The following is a 10,767-nucleotide window of genomic DNA, read 5'->3' on the forward strand; positions in this document are numbered from 1 at the left end:
CACAAATGTAATCATAATGCACGAAGTGTGTTTTGATCAACTAAAGGAATTCAAGATTCACACTTACAAGTAAAGAGCTGTGTACTTGTGATAGGTTGCTTCGCATTGGATAATTTGGACTCCCACGGTGCTCGAGAAATCAATCTATCACAACATTATCCATCATGGAGTCCTAAAATTGTTAATTATGTGTGGTTTTATAATAAATACCTCTAAATTTTGATTTGAAGGAATGTCACAAGGCCAAGAAGTGGTTGACTAATAATGTTTGGTTGTTTTACTCTTATGAAGGCCCAACTTGTGATTATTTTTAATAAAAAGTTGTCTTAATAATTTGATTTGAAGGAATGTCACAAGGTCAAGTGGTTGTAAGAATTTTTACTTCTTTTGTCCCTTGAAGGCATAATAATCATTTGATGTTTTATCAAATGAGTTTTTTTTCTAGTGACCTTGAGGCATGGGATATAGGTGTGGGGGCCTCGTTTAGAAATAGGGTATCAAGGAATTGTTAATGCATTAGTAGCTTTTGCAAGATAAGACTTCTCTAACCCGTTAATCTCCTTTATTCTGTTATGGTTTATTCATCTATGCTATTAGATTATCTGATTTATGCTTTCCGAATTGAATATGTTTATCAGATTGTAACATTGATCATGATTATGATATTGGCATTGGATAAAGATGGATTAGATCGACGACTTGCTTAACATAGTTAAGCGTCGATCTAAATGCTATCGGGCTAATAACCCGATAGCATAGGTAATGCTATTTGTTATCAGGTTTAGTTCATACCGATGAACATTTATAATCGGGCCATTAACAAAGCATCATAACTAACACCATTTCAACCGAGTGTTTAAGTATTAAATGTTAGTTACCAAACATAACCGAAATCGGGATGTGCAATATGGAAAGACATCGATCAATAGGTGCCTTGATCGGTCATGTCTAAAAGACAAGACCGGTCAAGACATCTATTGACCGGTCTTCTAAAACATATAAAGCCCGACATGAATCATTTGGAGAAGACATATAAAAATATTAATGATCTTTCTCCTTCAGCCCGCAACAAAACAATCAGATTATCAGACAATATAATCATATCAAATTCTCACATATATAATTTGTTCGTTTATTGCAATTGAATAAAACTTTACATGGTATCAGAGCGAGGCTAATCGAATATGAGGCTATTCAATTTCTGAATAATTCAAAAACAAAATTATATATTACATCACATTTCCAAAATGGCCAGTGCTATTAGATTCGAAGATAGACTCAGAGGTAGCGATGATTTCTCAGCTTGGAAGTTTAGAATCAAAATGATTTTGAGAGAAAACAAAGTTGATTCATATGTTCAAACTGAAAGTGCAGCACTCGAGAATGAACCCGACAAAACAACATGGATTGAGGGAAATGAAAAGGCTATTAAAAAATAGTTGATGGGGTAACAAACAACATAATGCCCATCATAAAGAAACAAGAGACGGCTTACAAAATGTTCAAAGCACTTGAAAGGACATTTGAGATATCAAATGCAAGTCATACTCTGGCATTGAAATGAGAGATAAATCATATCACGATGAACAAAGGGGAGACAATCAACTCCTACTTCATGCGAATATCAACTCTAAGAGATGAACTTGCAACCCATGATTATGAGATCCAGAGTAAAGAATTGACACTCATTGCTCTAGATGGGTTGCCCAGTGGATGGAATACATTTGTCCAAGGCATTAGTGCAAGGTCCAAATATCCTAAGTTTGAAAGGTTAAGAGATGATTGTCTCCAAGAGCAAAAGAAATCTAGTCTCCATATCAACACTAGAGGATAATGGATACAGAGTGACCTTCATGGAAAACAAGGTGTTGGCTTAGCTGAGAAATTCTACCATCAAGAAAGCTAAAGTCATTGGACAAAGACAAGGCTATTTGTATGAACTATGCACAGAGCCCAACTTAGCCTTAATTCATGAAGCCACAAATGCAAATGAGGTGTGGCATAGAAGACTAGGCCACCTGAATTATAGGGCTTTATCACCTATGGGAAATCTTGTCACAGATCTACCTAAGTTGAAGCAATATCATCAGAGGCATGCAAGGGATGTGCCCTAGGTAAAAATACCAAGGGTGCCTTCCAAAATTGTACTAGGAAGACAAGAAAAATATTAGAATTAGTTCATTCTGATGTATGTGGACCTATGTTTGAACCTTCTCTAGGGGGATTTTTGTATTATGTAATATTTGTTGATGACTACTCTAGGAAAACTTGGATCTACTTTATGAAATATAAAGAATCAGAAGAGATCCTCAATAGGTTTAAAGAATTCAAATCACTAACAGAGAACTACTCAGGAAATAAAATTAAAACCTTAAGAACTGACAATGGGGGGGAATATACTTCATAATTATTTAAAGATTTTTGTAAAAATTCAGGGATTAAGAGGGAGTTAACAATACCTTATAATCCTCAACAAAATGGGGTAGCTGAGAGGAAAAATAGGACTATTGTAGAAGCTGCCAAAGCCATGATTCTTGATCAAAATCTAAGTATCAAACTTTGGGCAGAAGCAACTAGCATTGCGGTGTATATACAAAACATATGTCCTCACTCCCACCTTGAAGATAAAACTCCTGAGGAAGTCTTCACCAAAATAAAGCCAGATATCAGCCACCTTAGGATATTTGGGTGTCTCGTCTATATACATGTACCTAAAGAGAAAAGACTAAAACTAGAACCTTCTGGAAAAAAAGGAAATACTTGTAGGATATAGTGAAACATCCAAGGCCTATAGAATTTATATACAAGGTCAAAGAAATATTGAACTTAGTAGGGATGTAATCTTTGAAGAAGACTTAGCCTTCAAAAGAGCCCAAAGTACAATAGAACCTGAAATCTATATCCCTACTCCTAAAATAGAAGAAGATCCTACTCCTGAGCTTTAGAGGGATAATTCTAAGGAGACTATAGGTGAAACTCAAAACCCACCTAGAGAAAACCTCAAGAAAAGACCACTATGGGCCACCAAGACTGTAACAGAAGCTCAGAACTTTGCTGCTCCTTCAGGAACCTTCAGGGAAAGTAAAAGGCCTAATAAATTCACTAGCTATGTTGCCCTTATGAATGATCTCTCTAAAGTTGAACCAAACAATGTATCAGATGCACTTGAACATCAAGTATGGAAGGATGCCATGTCTGAAGAGTATCAATCCATTATGAAGAATGATGTTTGAGAGATTGTTCCTAGGCCAACTAAAAAATATGTTGTTTCATCTAAATGGCTTTTCAAGATCAAACATGCTACAAATGGTAGTATTGAAAAACATAAGGCCAGATTTGTAGCTAGAGGGTTCTCACAAAGGGAACGAATAGATTATGAAGAAACATTTGCACCTGTTGCCAGATATACATTGGTAAGAGCTGTACTAGCCATTGCAGCAGCAAAGGGATGGAAGGTACACCAGATGGATGTTAAGACAACATTTTTAAATGGCGAGATCTTAGAAGAAGTCTACCTAGAGCAACCTGAAGGGTTTGAAATTCATAATGCAGAGTCTCATGTATGTAGACTTAAGAAAACTGTAAGATTTTGCCAAGATCAAGGGCACAATGAAAAGCATAAAAGAGACAATAGAATGACAAGAACAAACTGTATTCTCATCAATATGCAAAATGATCAATTGGATTAACCAATACAATGAATAGAGGTCTGCTTATATAAGCAAGGCCATATGGATGTATGAGCACACAAATATGACATGTGGCTCAATGAGAAATAAGGGTAGGTAAGAAATACTAAGGGTAGGTAGGAGAAATAATATAATATTCCACAAGAGGTGGATGACCCACCGAATGTGGAGTGTAACAACAAAATAAGACCACAAAAGGTGGAATTTCTCCTACAAGCTCTATCCCTAAGTGCACACTTCCCTAAGTGTCTCAAATCCAAACTACGAAGAGATGCATTATTCTAAGTTAACTTAAGTAAGTGTAATAATATCTAAAATGAATATTTATTTACACCAACAACCCCCCTTAAGTGCAACTTAGGGAAATGAAGACTCAAGTCAACAATGCAAGATGGGTCTCGGCTACTAGGCCATGATAGGTACCCATGTACAATATGCAAATGCAAGCAAAACTATGCAATGCAATCTTTCACAAACGGAGAAAGGGAGAAAACCCAGTGGGAAAAAACTCCCCCCCAAAAGAGAGATGAATGTACAAAAGACTCTCAAAGAAGAAGGACAAAACCTCAAAGAGAAAAAAGTCCCCCCCATTAGAGAGGAAGGAGAAGTCAGCTGACCCCCCCTAATGACACATCCCGCACCCCCAAGAGAGCTCGCAACTGCTAGAACTTACTCTCAGTGAAAGGTTTGGTGAATATGTCAGCAACCTGCTCTGCTATAGGACAATACTGCAAATCAATGACCTGCTCTTGGATGAGCTCTCGGATATAGTGCATATGAATCTCGATAGTTTGAAGTTATCTCAAAGTTATCTCTAACTAGATAACACAGCGGAAGGCTGAAACGATCCTAAGGAGTTTCCCAACGCGATTACATAACCTTACACCTAACTCAACTTGCATCATTAGATCCATTAAACTGGATATCATAATTACGAGATAATGCATAGATCTTGATTATATATGTGTTCTATGGTTGGACATCTTATAATTTTAGGAAGCGTTCAATTACTTTGGGTGGTTAGGAGGCCATTGAGAGGTTATTTATTCATTGCAATTTAATTCATAATTACATTAAGAGGCCTCCAAAAAGGTTCATGCGTTTAATATAATGAAGTTCATTCTATTGGGATTAGGGAATCCATTCACAATTCGATATCATCCTTTAATATTAAAAGTATGGTTAATCAGACGAGATTCATTCATTAAGGATTAACTACAATTAATAGAGTGAGATCCCTTCATTTGATTTCATGCATAGCCAACTAGTGAGTTGTAGTTCTTTTATGAAAGGTAAAATGTGAGTAGCCATAGAATTCATTTGAAGTTTTGATAATGCAAATAAACGGACTAATTTCATTAAGGTGGATATGCATTAGGACACACGAGAGCATCCTTTAAATTAAAATATCGTTAGCTAGATGACATTCATCATTTCAAGATTAGAATAATAAGATCATAGTGACGTTCTTCTATTAGGATTAAAATACAATTATCTTATTGCATATCACTCTTTTTTTGGGTTAAATGAAGTTAAATATGAGAGAGATACTTTTACTAAGATTTAATGTATAAACAACTAATCAATTATTTCCCATTTTAGTTCAATTTTAGCAATCATAAGGGATTCTTTTTATAAGGATTAAAATATGGATATCTAGTTGAGTTCACCCAATTATAAAATTAATCTGGTGAGGATTATTGATTATAATTACAACATAATTAACTAAAAATATTCATCCAATTTAGTGGAATATAATTAACATGGCGTAGCTCATTTAAGAAGATAAAAGTAATTACCTATATGTTGGTCATTCTTTAGATTCCAACTTAGAAATTTTAACATTAATTCTTTGTTTTCCCCTACTCATTTGTTCAATTTACATGCTTAATAACAAGTTAATCCAATGATGTAATCTAGCAAGATTCTTTCCACTATTACAACTTTTAAACCACATTATCAGAATATTCTTCCATAATCATAATTACAATGTTTTGTGAACCTAATAACTACATTTATCAAGATAAATAATGTTAAGCACTTAGATTTAAATTCATTAAATTTCCACCATATACATATACAAGAATACAACCATCCATGATAATTTAAAGCATAAAACAAAGTAAGCTAACAACCTCGCATAACACAGATATGATCTCGGAGTTCACCCCTAAAGGGGCTACATCTCCGGGTCTGCTCAATTGCAAGACCCCTTTGGTATTATAACATTAGGAATACAAAATTTATAAGTCTTTTACATCTTGCCACTTAGGCGAATACAATCAATATACAACAGACACCTCGGACGTTAATTACATAATGATCCCTTTTGAAGCGGATCTTACCAAATACATCAAAACAAAAAGAGCAAGGGTTTCTTAACTGGTGGTATCCTAAATGGAGACTTGATCGACGTTGGTCAGACAAAAGCAATCAGATGACGGGGACCCAACATGTCTATCTAAGCCGTGCTATTATAACAGACACAACAAATCTTCCCAAAATAATAAGCCATGCTCAAGCATTAACGGGTAATTACAACACTTTCTCAAGTTGACATAAACGTCTAATCAGATTAATTAACCCTTAGATACCCACTAATGACAAATTGGTTTACAACAATAGTCTAGCCCCCTTTCTAATGACACAAAACAAAATTTCCCCTTTTTCTATGAAGAACAAATACATAATGAGTGAATGAAGAAAAGGAAAGAAAATCATTTCTGAGCTAAATTAGCTTCTATTGCATACATTTAAGGATCAAAAACCATCACCTCCATTTAATTTACCCTTTATCATATAGTTATTTATCATTTGGGTTTAAAAATTACAATGAAGGTCATTGCTATATTAAGGCCCATAATTCTGTATATATATATTTAATAATACATGCTAAATAGGTGTTACCCATATTAGCATATATTTTAAATATATACCTTTATCCCCTTTTGGTTAAACATACTTGCTAGAGTATAAACTACATCTCATTTTTTTTTTTTAATACCAAAATATTTCTTATGATAACTTTATACTAATAAGTAAATCCCCCCCTTTTTTTTTTTAAACATTATATATACTAATACAAAATCCCAACTCATTTGAAAATACAATATATTACTTAAAACAGATTTTACACCAATAACATCTCCCCATTTTATAAAATGAAAACCCTCATTTCATGTTTAACTATACTAATAGATTTTTTTTTAAAAAACATTTTAAAAACAAAGCAAAGGGCGGCCAAACCCTAGCCGTGCCCTAACTGATAGGAACTGCGGCCACCATGATGGGCGCAACCCGGGGTTTACTGCGTCCGCCATGGGGAACGCAGTCCCTACGGCTCCCCCACACAGTGGTGCCGGAAGGGGCTGCGGCCTCCAAAGGAGACGCAGTCCCCTTCGGCCCCCACTGTGTGTGGGCGCCGATAGTAACTGCAAGCGGCGCATGGGGAGGGGCGGGTTGAGCTTCGGCTCCCCCCCGGAAACCCCAAATTTGTTATTATTTTCTTTTTTTTTGTTATTATATTTTTTTTTTGTTAATATATGATCCGATTCACAGTCGGATTTATCCATTAAAAATCTTTTAAAAAAAATAAGTATATAACCAAATAACGAATTCTCCCATCTTTAATATTTGTTTTGTTTTCATTTTTTTTTGTCACAGACCCATTCTTTTTTTTTCCAGATTCTACCAAAATCTCCATTATGGGAAGAATATTTCCTATCAAGTTTAAAAATCACAAAATCCATCAAGGACAAGGATTTGATTCAAGAACAACCAAGGTTGGGAGAAAATTGAAACTAAGCCTCAAAACATTCATGGGTAATACTATTTTTTTGTATTCAACAAACAAATAAAGGAGTAGATTCGAATCCTACCTTATAACGCACTCCGGGCAAGAATCTGATGCAGAGCTCCACCTGCAACTCCAAGCAAGAGAACTCCATTTTCTCCCACCATTTTTCCCACCTCCATTTTTTTTCAAAAAAAATCCCCCAAAAGAGAGAACCCCCAAAATGTTTACAAAACTAGGTTAAAAAGAGAAACCCTAATTTTGCCCTAATTTTCACTTTCGAAATTAGGCATTTATTTTTTTAAAATAAAATAAATGAAAATCAAAATGGAAACCACTATTCAATCCTTCTTATTCATTTTTCTTTTTAAAATTAAAAAGCTTCCATTTCTTATTTAACTCTAATTTTAAATTTCTTCATATCACTTTAGCCAACACTTTATATTTTGATTAATTTAATTTTCTAAAAACCAAACTTTTATACTATATCCACTTTACAAGTAAAAAGGAGATAATTTCTTTTTAAATAGTAATAATTTACCCCTTTTTCTTCCAAAATGCGAAAATGAGTAATTTATTTCTATTTCTCAATTGACTTTTAAATTTTTCCTTTCCAAAACGCATAACTCATTAAATTCATTATTTTCGAATTTAACTATTAAATTGACTTGCTATAACATAGTAAAGCGACCTTTTTAAAAATAAATGACTAATCTAATGCAAGAGTCTTATTTCTTCTAATTTCTCAACTACAAATACGTAAATGTTACAAATGCGCAAATGAGCACACTAATCCAAGTTAAATACCTTAAGCTTGCTACATTAATAATTTAAGGCAATCTCTTAAATTAATGATTAATCATATAAAGGAAGCTACCCATTTAAATTTCTAAATTACTAATGTGCTCGTCTACTCATAAATTGAATTTAATACTTAGAACAACAAACTCCACTTACCTCGTGCAAGGCACGCAAAACGAGGAAGTCCACCAAATCACATGACATGAAATCCAATGAAAAGTGAGAGCCCCACGAACCACACGTGCGATGCTCACCTGACCATGGCTAAGGAAAGACGATAGTTATATGACCACCAAAACTGATTTCTAAAGATAAAGGAGGCATACTCAACCTTGCAAATCCCAAAGGAGATGAACCTTGCCTTAGGCGGAGTCGTACCTGCAATCTCCTGCACTCATGAATCACGCAAGCATACATATACATATACATATTCAATGAAGGCGTTAGCTTGAGATTTATCACAAGAGTTAGGAAACAATTACATTTACACAAGGATCGATGAAAAAGCACAATAATAAGTATGCACAATTTATTTGTATTATCTAAACTACACATTGCATATCGGTTAACCTACCATTCAAGAATGCCACATAGGAAGTCAATCAAGGTCAAACGGGTTTTAAAAGTCCGACTAGGGTATGTGCATTACAATTTGAAGAAATCATTGAATTGAGTCACCCTATTAAAGGATTTACACAAAATCCTATTAAAGCTACCTGGTTAAGGGATTTTCTAATTGCTGAAATGGTTAAAAGTCAACAGGTAATACACTAATTTGATAATAGCACACAATGCCAAGGTAGATCCTCTTTAGCTCCTTTTCTTCTGCAATCACACTCTGTAGGTATCAACACACTTCTCTGGTCTGGAAAGAATCAAGTATCTCTTCACTCTAATACTCACATAACATTTGCCAACAACTTCAAAATGAAAAACATCATCGACCTTATAGGAAACAGATAGGCCGATAGCATAAACCCTAAACCCTAAACATTTAGGTTTGACAATTCAGTCGGTTCAATCTTGACCATTAATTATACTGCATTAAATACAGTAGTCTTGAACATATCTCAAGACATTCTCCAACATTCATTCTTTTCCACTTCAGGAAGCTGATAACCCATCATGTGTTCTCCACCATTTATAGAGACTTCGCACATTCACGAGGTAGATAGGATCAATCTTCATGCAAGATCCTCAAGGAAATCCTTCATGTGCACAAGGATAACATGGCAACACTATCTCATCTTCATTACAATGCTAACTCATCACAAGATGTCATTGGTTAAATCACACAGGCTTGGAATGCATCAACTGGAAACCCTGAGGCTGGGACTACCAATTGGTAGTCATACCAAATGAAACCCGATACAAAACTTCCTTTTACCGATTCTCATTCCAACATACCAGTTCACCTTGAACAAACATACCGCTTCACTTTTTCACATATACCAGTTCACAACATCATACCGGTTCTCTTGTCGGTTTTCTTACTAAAATATTCCAGTTCATACTTCAGCATATTGACATCAATGACAACATACAATATCATCATGTCATCAATCTCTGCACATATGCCAATATACATGATCCATTGTAGCCATTGCTACAACCATGACATACGACTTGACTTGGATTCAACCCTAGTTCATGAGGCTCTCTTAAGCTCAGGATTCTCGGCAAACAAAAGAAGACCACTTCCAAGATTACCCCTTCCAGAGGCAAGGCAGTGTCTATTGATAATCAACTTACAAGATCAATGAATTCCAGTCACAAAATCACTTCTCAAAGTAAGAAAAGGAGTTATGTTGCCTACCAAACTATCACTCCTAGGATAAAACTCTTTTCCACTTCAGAGACCCAAGTGACATCAACAACACCATCAGATAAAACCCCAACAACAATTGTTGATAAATCTTTCACATTGGTCGGCATCCCTATAACATACAAAAGATGGATTCACATGAGTACGAATGGGGTTCTTTAGCTTCATAGTAATATGAAGATGATTCCCCTGGTCCTCTTGTAGACAAAATCATTGAAGGAGAAACATGGATTAAACATTTTTGGGATTCTGATCCTAAAGATACTTCATGAATGGATAGGTCACCACCCCAACTTAATTATGAGGATGATAGTACTGGTGATGACCTTGATTCCTCCATACTTACCCTAACCGATACATCCTATGAACTTAACTTGATTGATGAATCCATGCCAATGATTCACCCTAAACTCATTAATTGGGACCTACAAGATCCCCCACACCTTGACACCTTCCAAATGATGATGCGATCATAGAATTTCTTTAATTACGAGATGATATACCAAGTAGGAATAAAAAAGTTGGGTATGCTATTGAACTTAACAACACAACTTACTTTGGAGAGAATTCCAAACCTTTCAGTCGTAAAAATATTACAATAAAAATAGGATCCTCAAGTAAAAACCACACTGTGGCACTTCTTGAAACAAAAAGAGTAA

Source organism: Cryptomeria japonica, chromosome 5, assembly GCF_030272615.1.
Source record: "Cryptomeria japonica chromosome 5, Sugi_1.0, whole genome shotgun sequence".
Classification (NCBI taxonomy): Eukaryota; Viridiplantae; Streptophyta; class Pinopsida; order Cupressales; family Cupressaceae; genus Cryptomeria; species Cryptomeria japonica.